The sequence below is a fragment of the Gallus gallus genome, chromosome 2, assembly GCF_016699485.2.
Source record: "Gallus gallus isolate bGalGal1 chromosome 2, bGalGal1.mat.broiler.GRCg7b, whole genome shotgun sequence".
Taxonomy (NCBI): Eukaryota; Metazoa; Chordata; class Aves; order Galliformes; family Phasianidae; genus Gallus; species Gallus gallus.
In genome coordinates this window covers 40,002,818-40,016,264 of record NC_052533.1, presented here as the reverse complement: position 1 = coordinate 40,016,264, position 13,447 = coordinate 40,002,818, and the positions used below count along the sequence as shown (strand labels likewise).

Genomic DNA, 13,447 nt, shown 5'->3' with positions numbered 1-13,447 from the left:
GTCTCCATAAATATTCTCAGGTGTTAATGAATGTCAGTGGGTGCCATTTTTTCCACATGGAGGAATTCAACTTCACACCTCTGCTTCATCTGCACTTCCATGTCAGATACCATTCTGTCAGACTGCCTCTCTGCTGCCATCTGTCACATGGCAACAACATATAACAGAATATTGGTGGGAAGCTTCAGCCTCTACTGCTGTACCACCAACCCCTGCCTCTGACACTGGGGGCCAAGATAATAAAAGAGGAGATGTTACTTTCAGAGCATCCTTTGTAAGAGGCCCCCAACCCTTATCTTCTGAGCTCTGATAATTCATAGCCTGAGGTGGTTTGGTTGGAGAATGAGAAGCTATTGAATAAATAAAATGCTGAAATTTCACTCTCCATGGGGACTACGACTTTCATTAGCCTCAGTGAAAACCACATTTCACTAAATTTAGAGCTGCAGCAGAGCTCAATACAGATAATGCATTTAATGTATGCCCTGGGCAGTGAAGTTGAAACTATTTTCAACTAATTTTCTTCAGTGTAAGTTTCCTGGTAACTTAGGATTTTTTTTTCTCTGAACAGCAAGTGATACTTTTCCACAGCAGCCAACATCTTCCATGACAAATCTATATCATCATTTTATACTGTCATGTTTTATCCCTGCCTGGTAATATAGTGTCACAGTATGATAGTGCATGCAAAGATATAGTTTTTCCCAGTCATGTTGAACACTGTTAAAGAATGTAGAGACTTTTCATTTTTTTCCACGTGCATCTTAACTTCACCTAACTAAGGACAGTTCAAACTTGATGGGAAGGCAATAAAATCAGATTTATTCTCCTTAGAAAAACAAAAATGTTTAGATATGCTATATTTATGGAAGGCAACAGAAGTGTGCAAACAAGACATGAAGTGAAGATACAGAATACAAAGCAATTTTTAAAATTAGAAATGCAGTTTGTTTTCTTCATAGTATTGTTAACTGCAGAAGTATGACACTGAATTACTCTGTATTATGGGTACACAACAGGTACTTTTGACATCCAGGTATTCAAATTTCTGTCCTGAATTGTTACTTTTGACTATGTATGTTTAAGATCAATTATGCAGGAAATTTACATTTTTCAGTAGTTAAGGTGATGTGACTTCATGGTCCATGGCCAGGACTTGTTGATGGTAGTGATCAAGCAATAGTAAAAGTAAATATATGCTTACTTTAATGCTTATGCCTGCTCTGGAAAAAAATAATTTTAGCAACTTGTTTTAGGCTTCTTCCAGCTTAAATATGCAGGATAAAATGTCTTTTTCTTTTTCTTATATATTTGATTCAATTTCTTGATGTGGCAGTTGTTATTTGCTACATTTTACATGGTTAGATAGTAACTAAGAACTTCAAGCCTCTTGCGCAGTATTTCTCTCAAGGTACTATTTGATATAAAGATTTTTTAGCAAAATCTTGTGTTTCTTAACAGGGACTTGTGTCTCTTGCTATTGATAGAACTGCAAACTGCAGTTCTTCCCACATTACTGAACAAATGGGAACAATGCACTGAATGGAGTTTTACTTTGGAAAAGATTAACCACTCCACTGCATTTTCCTTTCCTTCTATGCTGTAATTGATGTTTCCAAAGCTCAAAAGTGGCTAGAATTAAAAATCGATGTAAATAAAAATACATAAATATGTATTTATGTCATTGTTGTCATTAAGAATGGGTGTTGCAATGCTGAGATCATCCACACTACCTCCTTCAGCATTTTTGTTTTGATTTTTGTTTTTGTTTTAGGTGCATGTGTGTGTGAAGGAAATAATAGTCAAGAAATTCAATTACACTAGAGAAGTTCCCACAAACATATTATCATAGAAACTACACATGGAAGTCTATGGCCAAGTAAGGAATCAGATGATACAGATAAGCATTAACAGTTCCTTTTTCATAAACCCTGCCATTTATGGTTCATAGGAATTTTGCTGCAAATAATCAACAACTGGGACACTACATTCATTTAAAATTCTGCTTAAATTTATATAGGGGAATTTTAACGTCATGGAGTCTGACTCTAGGGATGATGAAGGGTTCTGTAGAAAAAGTAGGTCTTCTGGGGTGACAGATGTAGTCACTGTTTCCATGAGGCTTAACCACTGAAGAGTGCAGTGTTTCACTGCTGGGAATATTTTGTCTTTGAAAGTTTATTGAAGGTGTAGATTTAGTGGTTGAAACAATGTTTTTTTACATAACTGCTGGAACTAAGCCCGTGCAGAGCTCCATGTGATGGATTATAGACTCTATTAGTGATGGATACAAAGTGAAGTTGTTGCTTAAAGGATTTTGGAAGAATAACTCTGTGTTTTAGTGAACTGTACAGCAGAGAGTGTTTTTTGCATTCCTTGATCTCTCCAGAAGGATGATGACACAGAGGGAAGAAATATACTTCTTTATTTAGGCAGGTGAATCTCAACACTTTTTCATCTAGCTAGGAGCTAGGTAGAGCATTTTCTCATATAGCAATTTTGGGAAAAGTAAATCCCCGTATGTAGTGCAGAGAATTGTTGTCTACTAAATTTCCTACTAGCTTCAGTTAATTTCTTCTTTATTTAGTCCCTAGGTAGAAGGGAAGTGTTACTCATTCTGCAACAGCTGTCACATTCTCCTCCAGAACTAACTTTGTAGTGAAGTGGAGGGCTGTCATATCTCTGGTCTACCTCTCAAAGTAGCTGACAGTATTCATGATGTTAATGAACAACCTTCACCACTGAGTCTCGGCCCGCCCAACTTTGTGCACTTTCCATATTCTGTTCTATCAAACTGTACTTCCTCCAAGTTTCTCCTGGCCCCAGTTTTCCCTCACCAGTTCCTTCCAGTCAGACTGCTTACCTTTATCTCTACATTTTGTAACTATATGACGTGTAGCTTCCTCCAAGTATGTACTTGTAAGAATGAAGATATAAGAGATACACATCTTCGGCAACGACAGAAACAAAGTGGGCACACTTTTCTTCTTCTGGTGTTTCGTCAGTCATCCCCATTTGATAATATTTTGGTTTTGAATTCCCTGGCTGAGAGGAACTATAAAACACTTTTTGTACTTAAAGTACTGTGAGATCCAGGTACATGAAAAGCTCTTTATGAGGAGCCAAGTGTTATTAGTATTAGTAGAAATAATTATTTAATCATTCTTTTTCAAAAATAGCACCAATCATTCTTTCTTTTTTAATGCACTTTGTTGTGTCTCGCAGGAAAGAGAGGCAGTACCTTCTTTCTTAGGAAGACAGGTTAAGAAGTTGTTTTCAGTTTCTCTCCGCCACATGGAGCTGACTATAAATTAGTACATTTTCTCCCTGTAATAGATGTATTTTCTATTATTATTCCATCATAGCAGAGCCTGTCTATTACTTGCTGTGACTTGCTGTGCCACTGCTAATATTGTGGCACTTTTGCTCCACTGCTCCCCTGAGACAGATACCTCTTGTTTACAGTATTAACTTGAATAAAGGAGAGGCTCTTTAGCATGGTGTCCTAAGGATAATGATGACCAGAAGGCTCTTGCTTCAAAAGCTTTTTCTTTTGCCAGCTTTCCCAGCATTCTTTATTCAACCATTTTATTTATCTATTAAAAGAAAAATAAAGACAAATGGAGATGGCAACTATTGCAAGGACACAGTGACAATATAAAGTTATTGTTTCCAGAATGCAAACAAGAAATGGAAATGCAAGGAGGATTATTCTCTCTAAATGCTGTACTCTTTTCTTTGCTAATACTGTTAACTTCATTATTCTGAAATGAAAATATGACTGAAGTGTGGAGGATCTTATTTTAATCTTTAATGTTTTTCATTCAACCAAAAAAAGAGGGCAACAAAAACATAAATCTATTGGGATATTTGACCTTATTTTTGTGAAACTAATGCATCAGTCTGGTTTGATGGCAGTGGCTGCAATTCTCAGTGAGCTCTCAAGATGTCTGTCAGAGATTTTTGATGAAATCTTACTCTTCCTGTGCTTCATCCTTGAAAAGAGTTGTTCATGAATGTATGTGCAGCCGGAATGTGATGTAATGAATAAGGCATGTTTGTGAAGCAAGAGGCGTTTCTCTCTGTTCAGAGAGGGCTTATAAAAATCCAGTAAAGAGTCATGATCAATTTTTTTCTTCAAGTTGAATATCTGACTGCAACTCTATACATTTCATTTGAAAATTCTTGGGTAATATATTTATGTGAACTGAAAATAGAATTGCAAATATACAAAAAAATTGATGATTTTTTTTTCAGCGATCTTGAAACCTGTTCTCAAATTCCTTTATCAAAACACAAAGCATGGCTGCATATTTTTCGCTGTTCACACGACTGTGTTTAGCCAGTGTATCACAATACATACAATTATTTGCCATAACTGAGTTGGCACTGCACAGCACTGCCCACATCCCGGTTTCAGCCCAGGCTGTGCTGATTGCACACTGCTGTGTGGTTGCTGTGAGTGACGGGTGTGCTCCAGGGGCTGGGCTGGGGCACTCAGTGGGGCAGAGCCATCGCCATGATGGCACGGGGCATCCAGAGTGAACTGGGCTGGGCTGATTGCGGCCTACAGACTGTGGATTGGGCATGTCTGACTTAGTGGGTAGGGACAAAGATACCATAAATGTTAATAGTGTCTTGCAGTACGTATATTGTATGTGAGCTTGTTGACCCACAGATGCTTTGAAACCTGAAACTGTCACAGTTTTCTTTGAGTTGGACCTTGAGCTCGGATATCCTGCCTGGCATTGCAGAAGGGACCTTCCTTGAAGAACTTTGAGCCTTCTCATTTTGCTGACTTTCATGATGTGGTGCTGAGGGCAAATTGGTCACAACATTCTGCAGTGCATCCACATAGCAAACAAGCATAACCTTATGCGCATTCCAAGGCACGTGAGCTACCTGGTTTGCTGTAGAGCTGACCCTTGAGTGGCTATTGCAGGAAAATAGTGTGAAGAATTCAGCTTGAACCTGAACTTGAGGCAATTTCTACATAGTTGCGTATATCATAGAATCACAGAATATCCTGAGTTGGAAAGGGGCCCACGAGGATCATCAAGTCTAAATCTTATATTATGTGTACGTATGTAGTAGACTCAGCTAGCCATTTGTCTAAGTGATACCAGTTTGTTCACAATTTATTGTTAGCACCAAGCTAGAAGTGAAAGTCATTTTGAAGTTTATAGTTTCTTAAAGCATTGTGACTCCTCATGTCATATACTTTTTTTTGCATTCCATTTCATTCATTCTGTTCCAAAATATTCTCATAGAATCATAGAACGGCTTGGACTAAAAGAGACCTTAAAGATCATCTAGTTCCAATTCCCCTGCTATGGACAGGGTTGCCACACACGAGATCAGGTTGCTCAAAGCCAGCCTGGCCTTGAACACCTCTAGGGATGGGGCATGCACAACCTCTCTGGGCACCCTGTGCCAGTGCCTCACTATCCTCTGGGTAAAGAATTTATTCCTAACATCTTATCTAAATTTCTCTTTTTTTAGTTTAAAACTGCTCCCCCTTGTCCTGTCGCCATCAGACCTTGTAAAAAGGTGGTCTTCCTCCTGTTTATAAACTCCCTCTAAGTACTGGAAGGCTGCAGTGTCTCCCTGGAGATTTCTCTTCTGCAGTCCAAACAACCCCATATGTTTTGGCTTTTCTTTGTAGGACATGTGATCCAATTCTCTCCTATAATATTATGTTCTGTACCTTTGCTCTTGTCTCTGTTTAGATGTGCTCAACAGCAGTAATGTTAGAAACTGACTTCCGAAAACCCAGTATTTTAAAAACCACCATTTATTATAAATGACCCTACCTCATTTATAATTTAGAAATTAATTTGCCAGTAGCGTTATGAACATGCCAATAGACAAAAAGAAGGTCTACCTATAGAGCTGATGGAAGCCAATAAGAGAAGAATTTCCTGTCTAACTGAATATATATGGATGTTGATAATAGTTTCATGACATGGCCTACTTAAAACTTGTCATATTTTATCACTCTCATGACAAAACCAAACCACTATGATCAGCATTAGAGATGATGGAGTTTTACTGCAAAACATTTATTTGTTCTTGAATAACTAGTATTCATTTTTAATATGTAAACTGCAATGTAAACTGCGGACATTTTGGAATTATTCTACAACCCTAAGTTCTCCATGAAGTTTATTTTTTCCTTTAGTCATTTGCAGGTTGAATGAATGTTTGTTCATTTTTCTGGGTGAATAGAAAGGTATTTTTCCTTGCCTTCTCTTCACTGCCCATGAAGGTCTAAATGTAGTCAGAATGTGACATGAGTGTTTAGTGTGGAAAATTCCTTCACACAGTGTCCCTATAAAAAAACATGTACGTTTTAGATAGGGATGAGATTTTCACCCACATCAGATGAACCTTAATGCATTTTATTATGTTTCTGATTGGCTTTTGCTATCTAAAAACCTGAAGGTCCCAAATCCCCCTTTTTCTGTTTAGACAGTTTGGCTGCCTGCTATTAGATGTCTATAGCTGAAAGAGTTGATATGTATTTGCTTGCAGGGGATGCACAAGTGAAAGGAATCCAGCATTTTGAAACCATTCAGCAATGATAAAACCAGGCAGATCTACAATCATTTGTGATGTGTATAGATTTCACTTTCCAGACTACATGTTGGCTTTTTGTTTGGTTGTTTTTAAGTTATCTGTATCTATATCACTATCATTTTAGCAAGTACTTCATCAGTTGTATAAGCTATTGGGCAAGAAAGCTAATCTCGTAGAAAACATGGAAGCATTTGCAACAATAACCATTTTTATAAAAACATCTTTGGAATTAGGAAGCTTTCCCATTCATTTATGGTTGAAAATTAGAAAAAGTTTTTCCCTCATGAGAGAGAGAATTGTCATTAGTCATTACTGCTCTTCACGGAAATACTAGGAGGAAATACTTGCTCTTAATATTTCTTGACTCAAGCTCCAGAAGTATTTTTAAAGAACTAGGTATTCTGGTCATGTATTTCCAGTAAATTCAAATCTGAAAAAATGCTAGAAACTAGAAACTGCATGTGTGCAGTGCACAGTGCACAGTTCAGTGTGTCCTTAGTTATAATTTCTTATAACTTGAGCTAATCTGAGTGAATTTCAGATCAGTGTGTATAAAATGAGATGAGAAAAGTCTGTTCTTGGAAACTGTTATTCATCAATCAATTAACTCGGGAATTTTATTAAATTCTAGTCTTCCTCCTTCAGCTATATTGAATTAAACCGTGATACCCAGGCAGTTAAATTTTCTCTGTGAAATATATACTTTGATACAGTATTTGAACATCCATCTGCTTTCTGAGGTGAGCAGATGTGGCTACTTCTACTGCAGTATGAAGTACGAAAACATACTGTGTCTTGTCTCTGGGAAAAATGCAATCAGCCTGTACATATGTGTTCATTTTTAAGTAAGACTGAACATACCTAGATGAATGAAAATTAGCTGCGCTTGCTTAGAGGCACTGTTATCTTCATTTTGTTATTGGTGCCACATCTTCGATTTATAGCTGTTTGTTTAATTTTTTAAATGTGAAATGCATCTTACATTACTGGTTTACAGCACCAGATCTGAACTCTCATTTATTCCTGAAATTTGCTTGAATTATTGCATGATATTTCTAGATAAACACAGGAGTTATTGACCAAGGAGCCCTCCACATTAGCTACCACATTTTAGTAATCATGTTTTAATGTCCTATCAAAATATTGCCTTTTATTTGGCCATGTTTATCAGTTTGAGTCAAAATCTACAGGCACAGCTGAATTTTATTTTTAGTAGCTCATATGTTTTAGAACATCCCTATACACTTGAATTTAGAAATTGTAATTTTTAAATATTTAAGCTAAAGTAATTTTAAATGTGCCTTTTATCCTTATCTTGGCAATGCCATCGTGATCTATCATCAAAGAGTAAATTTGAATATGTGAAAGGTTTTTTTTTTTCTTTCTATTAGCATAATACAGTGCTTTATTAGGTACAGACTTCTTGGTCATCCTGTTTGTGTGACACACTGAATGAGATAAAGTGTGTAAGACCAGTGATAGGTTTAAGAAAATACTCAAGCTGATATTCAGATCTGCATATGCCTGTATTATGTATGCAGTATGAGCAGAAAGTTTTCTGAATTTACTCTCATAGTACGTACATAAAGTTGCCAGAGTTAATACTTAAAACTCCCCTTTTAGAAAGCAATTTTGTTTAACATAGATTCAGCTTTGCTTAAGTGAATACCTAAATATAAAGGCAAGCTGGAGAAGACAGATTTATTGGAATAACAGCTGCCACCACTACTGATAAGTGCTCAGCATCCAACTTTTCTAGCTGCTGTTAAATCACATACAATTCCTTAGGCTGAGAAAGTAAATAAAGATAACTCACTATAGCAGTCTGTGTGAAACCAGGGGGAAGAACACAGATTGCAGGGAGAAGATCTGAAAGACCACACATAAGCTAATCTGCATGCACGTGGTTTTGATGATAATTGCAGTCGCAGCATCTGTATAAATAGTTCACTTCTTAAAAAACAGATTAGTTTTATAAACATGGAGCTGTCTTGCATTATTGTCCAGTGTATGATGCAGAAATATGCCAGCGGTAAAAATTCCAGAGAGGCACACCTCTCCCTTTAAATAAAGCTGGGGGTAAGCAGTTGATCTGGAGTAACTTCTAAAACTCTGATGGTTGATTTGCAGACAAAATAACCTACAGAAACAAGGAAGTGGTTGAAAAAGTAATTGAGTGTATGCACAAGGGAATAAAGATGAGAAAATGGCAGTAGAGTTTTTTTACTATCCTTTTGGGAAAAGTTGGAAGAGGAGTGAGTGAGACGCTGTTGTGCCTGAAATGCTGGAAAGACTGATAAATGTACTCACTGAATAATGCCAACCTATAGATGGAGATCATGGAGAAGAGGCTGTGTTGTACTGTTTTACTTATTTTCTACTGAAAGCCAGGCAGTATAGGAAATAATTATACCAAGAGCTGAGAACTCTTGTATCCCTGGAAATATTAAGGATTCCTAGTTAATGACAGATTTATATGTGAGAGACAAGTTTCTTACAGGGAAGTCTATGAAAAGGCTTATGTCCTGTGCAATAGCATAGCTTTCAATAACCAGGACTGTTATACTATCTGGGAAAACTATCAAAGCAATAGTGGATAATGGAGAAAACAAATATACCGGATCAAATTAAATAAATCCAGGAAGTAGGAGACATAGAGGCTGATGTGGTGAATTAGCACAGACATCAGAAATCAGCATGAAAGGCAGAAAGAAAAATGTCTTTGTGGGCGAGGATTTCTGGAATATAAATATTTCTCATCCCAGTACTGAAACTATCATAGCAGTAGAAAGCATCAGTGTGAGCAATGAAGGAAGTCTGTAAAAGAGATATCTGCTACTTGTGAATGATCCCAAATCCAAACCGTATATTCACATCAGGTAATATTTGCAGTTATTAGATGGCAACCAGTTAAATTCCATCTGCATGCATTATAGGACCAGCTGATAAGTGAGAGTAATAAGAGGTTAGGTTTAAGAAAGTTGTCTAAAGAATGATGAAAGACAGTAAAACCTTTCTGAAATCAGTAGGATAAATACAAACTCTCCCGAAGAATCTCACCACAAATGATGCATTGTTGATTATAATTTCTAGTATTCCATATGCAACTGTACTTCCCATGGTTGAACAACAATGAACTCCATAATGGAAGATTCTGTTTTCTGAGTAGACTCAGATGGCTGAGTGTTATCAAGACTCCAGGACTATAACATTGAGCAAGTCACTGCTAGTAGCAGATACTGAGCTGGCTTTCCATGAGCAATGCGCAGGTCTCCAAAGATGGATTCCAGCAATAGATTACAGTATATTTACTTCTTTTCTTGAGGTGATTTATCTGTCTCTCTCTCTCTACTCCCTCTCCCCCTACTCCCTCCCTCCCTTCCTTCCCCCACACCCCAAACATTGTACTGAAAGTGGAGATTAGTGTGAGTAGAAGAATTTATGCTCTGACATGGACCAGAATGTGAAGAGTAAGTACCAGATGAAGCTATTCCTCATATCAGTTCATAAATGAGGTGTGTGGTCAAGGCATTTTGTTTATTGAGAACTGACCCTTAGAAACTGATATGAAATGGACTACACTTGGTATATTAAATTACAGACATTACTAAGGCCAGCTGCAGAGTCTACTTAGAAGGTTTAAAAATCTAATTTAGAGCATATATGTAGCTGGATGATGAATTAAAAAACTGTATGCAATCCAACGTTTACACATCTGAAAGATGGTAGAAGGTCAGAATCCACTTCACTTCTGGTAACTATCACCAGTGGGACACTACACATGTTTTTTGGGAAGTGGTTGTATGAGGGACAGAAAGGCAAGAACTCTTACTAGGGAGCCCTGGGTGTGTTTTGCAAAGTAAGCACTTGGCCTGAGGTTACTGTACTCAGGCAGTGGTCCAACCTATAGGTTGGCAGTGGTCCAACCTATGCTGTAGCTGGATTTAATGGAATCAATACCAACAGGACTTTGAGCACAAGGACAGCTTCTCATAGGTAACACAAAATGGTGGCTTGGCACAGTTGGCAATCAAGACAGTCAAGGGCATGGTTGATGTAAAGCAAAATAGAAAAGAAGGCAAACAGGATAAGATCCTGAGTGATTAACAATGGAGGAGGTAAGGGAATGAACGCCAAGCTAAGAAGACAATCCAGTACAATAGATAAGTGAAAGTCTTTTCATTGTGCCCCGATGATCAGGTTAGTGTTCATACAAAGCAGCAGTGTAAGGCAGCAGTATAGGATATGGCAGGATACTAATCATTTGGATAATGGAAATAAAACTGAAGAAGATAATGAAGTGAAACAAAGAGAATACAGTAGCACAGAATGTAGGGAGCTACACTTCCAAAACCCGTACCCTAACGGATGGAGTAAGAAAATACTGATGGACATTGGAAGAAATATTTCAGAGCTGTGTGACACCCTGAAAAGTCTTAAATGAATAGCAGGTATTTGGAGGAAAAACTATACTGTTATTATGGCCTGCTTGCTGAAAACATCTATGCAGGTTAAAAAAAAAGAGAGAGAAAATCCCATATTTTCAAAATAAATTGCCTGTATTATGAACATCTTACATAAAGCAATAGTAACCTTCCATACTGAATATGCATTCAGTTTGGTCACTTTATTTCACTTAGCCAATAAATGAAACAGGAAATTCAGAAACTAGTAATGAGGACGATTGGAGGCCTGCGAAGTATTCCATACATGTGGAGATTAAAAAGATTAAAGTATTTACGTAAGAGCAGGGATGAATAAGAGGTAAAATGAAAGAGGCGTATAAATTGTTAATGGTTTAAGGAAGGTCAAGAAGGCACACTGATTTACTTCTCTCAGAATGCATGAACAAAGGGTTCACAATGAAATCACAGCCTTTCAGTTTAAAACTGATATCAGGAAATGCTTTTTACACAATTGTGCCTCAAGATCTGAGGCAGTGAGCTTCATAGAATTAATAAAAAGGTCTGACATTTCTTGGGTAATCACATAGTACTATGTGGTCTGAGTGTTTAAAAGTCCTCAATATATTTATCCTTACAAGAGACTTCTGAGGTAGGAAAGCATTATCATTCAACTATTCTAATGAACAGAACTGACACCTAGAGAACACTGGATGCTTTGTCATGCTCACAGAAGAAATCTCTTGTAGAAGAAAATTTAATCTTTGTGACCTGAATGCCAAATTGATTGTCCTCCAAAAAATGACAACATTTTTTGCCATTATTTATTTATGTCGGTGATGCTCAGTCTTTCTGATACAATTGTTCAGATAGCTTGTAGAAGTACTCGATCCATGTGCCATGGCTTTTCTGTGTTTGTGTGTTCAGTGCATAATACCCTGTCCAGGGCATTCACACTTGCACATTAAATTAGATTAATCCTTATGGCCCAAATCAATGGGCTTGAGTATGCTTGCTAAGTCTGCTGCTTTCCTGAAGAAATGAAAGCATTACTGATATATGATGCAGCATATACCTATTTATTTCTATCAAGGAAAGCCTTGGCTGTTCTCTACTGCCACTTCTGGAATCATTGATCTTTCTCAGTCCTGGCTGCTTGCCTTCACAAGAGCCCTTCACCACCATTTTGCCTTGTTATAACACATCAGGCTACTGGAAAAGGAGGCTGGACGTCGATCTGTTCAGGTGGCTGGCAGTCTTCCTCCTTACTTGTGCCTTAGAATAATGAAGAGAGCAGCAGTGGCTACCATCTAGAGTGTTAGTTTTCAGGATTAAATCTAACTTCTACCTGCCAATATAATGTCAAACAGTTCCTCATCAAGGAGGAAAGTTTGAACTGTTGCATAAATTACCTGCCTGTGGCTACTGCTGAAGACAGGATAACAGATTGAATAGACTATTATATTGATTTGATGCAAAAAATTCTAAGTAAGATATAAGCCAGTAAGAATGCAACAGTGAACAGTTTGGAGGAATGAATGAAAACCCAGACTTAAATGTTCGATCCTTCTGTTTGTTGACCAAGAGTATTTAAAAATATATATTTACCTTGTATTTTTATCTTTGGTTAATAATGGAAATGTTAGAATATGGGGCTATAAAAGGTCTTGGAAGGCATTGTGTTTCTATGTGTTGGCTCAGGTGGAGAGAATCTTTATGAGACTGTTTTATGTTGGGGTGACAGATAACTGCTCTTCTTGCAGAACAGATAAATATACTTCTCTACAGTTGAGTTCCTAATTCTTTACTGTAGTTTAACCCAGCATGCAGCTAAGCGCTGGACAGCCTTTCACTCACCACTCTCTTCCGTGTTATAGAGGAGAGTTACTATGAAGCTACTATGAAGAAAATTAACTCCATCCTAGACATTTGTCTATCCTAGACATTTGTCTATGAATTCTATAATGGCCTGAATGATAAAACTATGCAAACAGTGTTGTTATTTTTAAAAATATATCTTCTATCTCTGTAATCTTGAATCTTCATAAAGCTGTAAACATAACTCTAAAGCTTTTCTAAAAAAGCTTATTATAATATCTGCTATTGTGAGATTCTTTTTTTTAAAACCCTTTTCAGTGTTGGCAGTATGTGAACTTGAACTTTGTCTCCAAAACAGGCCAACAAAGATGACAAATTTCAACCCAAGAAAAAGAGATTGGCCAAGATGCTCAACTTCAGCTATTACATCTGCCATATTTCTTTGCCTTTTCCTAGTAGCCTCCCCCCCACCTATTCTGTTTGTGTCTTCTTATTTTTTCAAATGCATGACTGGAATTGTCACTGCTTACCAATACCTTCTATAATGGCATATATGGTTCTGCGTGTCAACTGAAAATAGCTCAAATAATACATTCTGATTTTTTCTTTAATTTTTCCAGATTACTCAGAATTCTCTGTGGTTAGCC

General features: G+C 37.2%; 1 protein-coding gene across 2 annotated transcripts in view; it reads left to right on the top strand.

Moving 5' to 3' along the window:
* The window catches only part of GADL1 (glutamate decarboxylase like 1), a 254,504-nt gene that overhangs the window by 22,565 nt on the left and 218,492 nt on the right, over positions 1 to 13,447 (top strand). The window lies entirely within an intron of this gene.